Source organism: Mercenaria mercenaria, unplaced genomic scaffold (genome assembly GCF_021730395.1).
Source record: "Mercenaria mercenaria strain notata unplaced genomic scaffold, MADL_Memer_1 contig_1092, whole genome shotgun sequence".
Lineage (NCBI taxonomy): Eukaryota > Metazoa > Mollusca > Bivalvia > Venerida > Veneridae > Mercenaria > Mercenaria mercenaria.
This window is the reverse complement of record NW_026459065.1, coordinates 1-4,601: the sequence shown is the minus strand read 5'-3', so window position 1 is coordinate 4,601 and position 4,601 is coordinate 1. Positions and strand designations below refer to the sequence as shown.

The window sequence follows — 4,601 nt, the reverse complement described above, 5'->3', positions numbered from 1 at the left end:
AGATCCTGTCACTAGACGTAGAATCTCTTACTTTACTAAGCCTGTAACGTTTCCTGATGGCCAATAGCGGTTCCCAATTCTGATGTGCATCACCCAACTATACTATTAAGCTGGTCTTACGACACATCCATACTTCTTGCTGTCATTATTCCCTAAACCTGAACCCAGCAATATCGGTTGCCATTCGGTCCATTTTGGAAGAAGAAAAAAAGAAGTGTCGTGCACAGTTGTTCAAATCCAAATTAGCTGTACAACAAAATGCAAGTTTTGAAATCTTCATGTGAACAGACTCCATGAAACCGAGTCTGCAATTTTTATTGTTTGCATTGTTCTCGGTGCTTCCGAGGGATATACTTTCCAGATTATATTTACATCAAAACAGCGGGTGTTATTTGCTGTGTGGCGGCCTTAAAATGTCGCCCCGACTTCATCTTAGTGTTATTATATTTTCTGGTCCTTCAGAATCATTGAATCATTTAGATTTGAAAATTAAATACTGATTAAGCCGGTGCTAGGGGGAGTGGGCAGCGTTGCATTTTCCATTACTGCTCATGAACAGACTTTATCAAACCGAGTCTGCAATTTTCACTGTTGTCCTCGGTGCTTCAGAGGAATCTACTTTACAGATTATATTGACACAAGAGTCGGGCGTGTTTGTTTTTCGTACTAGGATAACTGTGCAGGCTTGTCATAAGTAGGCACCCTTAAGGCATACAGAGCTGGTATGTATACCCGATCTAGCAATTTTAGCGGACATAACAAGGCCAGATCCTGTCACTAGACGGAGAATCTCCTACATTACCAAGCCTGTAACGATTCGTGATGCTACTGTGCATCACCCCACTATGGCATTAGGCTAATGACACTTCCATACTTCTAGCTATACTTATTCCCTAAACTTGAACCCGACCCCAGCAATATCGCTCGCCATTCGGTCCATTTTTGAAAAGAAAAAGATAAATGTCGAGCACAGCTATTCAAATACAAATTAGCTGTACAATAAATGAATGTTTTTGAAATTTTGGTGTGACTTACACAAGAGTCGAGGGTTTTCGTTTTTCTTCTAAGATAACGATGAAGTCTTGTCGTAAGAAGGCATCCTTAAGGTGTACAGAGCTGGTATGTATACCCGATCTAGCAATCTTAGCGGACATAACAAGGCCAGATCCTGTCACCAGATGTAGAATCTCCTACTTTACCAAGACTGTAACGTTTCGTGATGGCCAGAAGCTGTTTCTAAAGCTTCATAATTCAACTACAGCTTTAAGCTGGTCTAACGACACCTCCATACTTCTAGCTGTCCTTATTTCCGAAACTTCAACCCGACCCTTGAACATTTTTAAACACTAAATCTTAAAAAAAACACTGACGCAGAAACGTCTTGAAATTATTATGGTGAAAGCCGCCCGACTGAACAACTGATCTTGTGCAGCTGCTTTAATAGGTCTGCCAAAAATGATAAAGCTCAGTGACGTCAAGAAACATTTTGAATCGTTTATGGCTTTAAATTTGGTTCCGTCCAAGAGGACGAGTCTACACTGAAAGTAACCGACCATTCAGAATAAAACATTATTTCCTCAGGTTGTAAGTGGTCACATGACCAATTGCGCAGCCGAAGACAGCGGACTTGTTTGAAGTGCTCTCAGCTATATTTGTGAAAACATAAAATGGCTTGATCTGGCAAAGACGAACAGAGTCCCAAAGTATGTTCTAAGCACTTTAAATGCCTATTGCCAGGTTTTCCATTAATAGTGTAAAACTATGAATGTTGACCACCTTGGCAGACTTGTCCCACCCACATTAAACAGGATCAGATGTGTTGGATTGTAAAGTATGTTTTCAAATACTAGAAATGCTATTAATAATGAAAAACAATGAGAGTGAACTGAATTGGCATACAAAGGAAACAATTATTTGACATTGATTACAGTTTTACTACTGGCAAAACATACTATCATCATGTTGTAATAGAAGTTTCTACCACATCTATCACACCATGCAACTTATCTCAACGCATAAGGAGAAACTTTCAACATCATGTTATGATCATGTTGTTTGTTTCTGCTGATAGGAGTTGGGGGTGACAGATAGTGGCAGGAAAAAGTTACAATAATGACCTTATGCATTGATAGCAATTTCACAGATGCGTAATGGGAGAAAATGCTCCATAGTAGGAGTAAGGACAAAATTCTAGCATCATGTTAACGTCTTACTGTTTATGACCTTTAATGTGGGAGAATTCTCAGTATAAAGAGCATCATGTTATTACATGGAAAAGATCTTTGATTGATCTTATCATATATCTCCGAGATTATAGATCAAACTTGTGCACTAAATATTTGTATTTGTAAAGTGAATACTGCTTTTCGTTCGATAATTTACTGTTGTGGAACACACATCACTTCAGTATGCTTGTAATAACAACTCCTTCAATATGCTTGTAAAACTTTAGCATCTTGGCATGTACATATTGCTCTGTAAAAAGAAGTAAAACATCATTCTATCAGTGCTTTTTCAAGAGTCATTCTGTCAAAGTGCTTATTTATTTTCATACACAGACAATTACACAAAAGACAAAGTCTGATCTAGATATGTTTTCATTATATCTAACTGAACATCTTAAAAAACTTGGCTAGCTCAACAGTTCAAAATGGAAATCAACAGTGACAAATGAAAACATGCAATAAAACAGAACATCAGTCAATCAGTGTTCATAATTTTTCATCACTCTTACTTATTCTGTAAAATAATCACACTCTGAAATATGTAGTATACAACCTTACATTATGATCGAGCTAATTTATATAACTAATACCTGCTGTGAACATGCATAGGAACAGAACATCAGTCAATCAGCGTTCATATGTTTCATTCCTCTTGCTTATTCTGTAAAACATACAAAATTTGAAATACGTAGCATATCATTTTATATTTGATCAAGGTAATTTATGATATGAATACCTGATTTTGCCTCCATAACACTGCTGTGGAAAGTCTGTCACACATTACTGCTGTATGTTAGCAAAAATTGAACATTGGCTTGTACTAATCACGTAACTGTTGTCTGAAAAAAAATGAAGCAAAATATCATTCTATCAGTGGTTTTAGAAGAGTCAATCTACCAAGGTGCTTACTGTATATTGTGATATATTCACGGTGCCAAATGTTCGCGATTTGTAAGAGTTTTGAATTCACGGTGTGTTCATTTCGCGGAAACTACTTCGGCCGCGAATTATAAACCTTGGTTGTAAATTAAAAAAAAAGGTAGTTTACTCTTTCTAGACATGCAAATGATAACAAACACGCAAAAAACTCTGTTGTGGTCGTCTTAGTATAGATGCATATAGCGTATAATGCTAGTACTAATTCAGCACTAGCGAAATTCAGAAATAATCTCAACATTGTTTTACTAATTAAAAAATAAATATTTAATCACGTATCGAAGCACATGGTAAGTTACTGTAGCTCTTTACGACGTACTCATACAAATCCCTTGTTTATATTTGACTTAGCAATTACAATGAAAATGAATAGTAATAAAATTATCTCACCGCGTTTGTCGATTATTATGGGAAAATGGCTACATAAAGGGAAGTGTGGTATTAAAAGGCCTCCTTTAATAATTTTGCAGGATCCAACGAAGCTAAATGATAATAAAAAGGCAACAGCAATTATCAAAACTCGATTTGTAAAGATAACTGCTATATAACAATACATTGTTTTTCACACCTTTATTTCTCCTGTGCATAATTTCTATATGCATAGGATCAAAGCAATTACTGATAAAGGGAATAGTCGATAAATATTAGATCACTCTGTTATTGGCCATCCCTTGGTGAACTGTGTTTGTTTGCGGTAACAAAATGTCGCGGTGTTAAGATTTCGCGCTGTCAATGTTGAACGTAAATATAGCGAAAATTAAACTTCCGCGAATACAACCCGCTATACAGTATTCAATTTCATACACTTAAAATGAGACGAAATATGGTCTAGAAATATTTCCATTATGTACAAATGAGCAACTCAGAAATATTGGCTAGTTCAACAGTTCAAATGACAGTCAAAAGTAATAAATGAAAACAAGCATTCAGTGCCTCTAAAATGCTGAAATAAATCCTATTTAAGCAGTCTAAATGCTAATTCAATCTGTCAAAAATAAAAACATTGAAAATAGGGTCTAGAAATTCGAATTTGCGGCATGCCAATATGTATTTCAGACACAATCAATTCATCTAACTTCCGCTTGCCAGTGGCCACCATTCTTAAATTTTGCTACATCGTGAAGACAAAATGCACCTTGGCATGCAAATTTCATCCGACTTCATCCTTGGTAGTTTTTAACAGCAAATATTCCGAGATGTATTTTCTCAAAATGATTTTTTCGTCTCCTTCCATCTGCAAACATAAGAAAACGATTTTATTCCTCAGACATATTTTCGACCGTTTAAAGCCATGTCTCAAGCTCCTTATTGACGTAGCTTAACCTCACGTGACCTGATAGTCCGAAAATGCAGTTTAAAATTAGAATCGGGTTTCCAGAAAATAGACGAGAGAAAGTGAATGAGAGGGTCATTTCAAATCAATGTATTGAATTTATTTCT

At 36.1% G+C, this 4,601-nt stretch overlaps 1 long non-coding RNA gene across 1 annotated transcript; it reads right to left on the bottom strand.

Annotated features, from left to right (window-relative positions):
* Positions 1-1,755: 1,755 nt before the first annotated feature.
* On the bottom strand, positions 1,756-4,573 carry LOC128551444 (uncharacterized). The gene is made up of 3 exons (XR_008368790.1): positions 4,297-4,573; positions 2,962-3,064; positions 1,756-2,475 (listed from the first exon to the last, which is right to left on the bottom strand). It is a non-coding gene; the product is annotated as an uncharacterized LOC128551444 (long non-coding RNA).
* Positions 4,574-4,601: the final 28 nt, after the last annotated feature.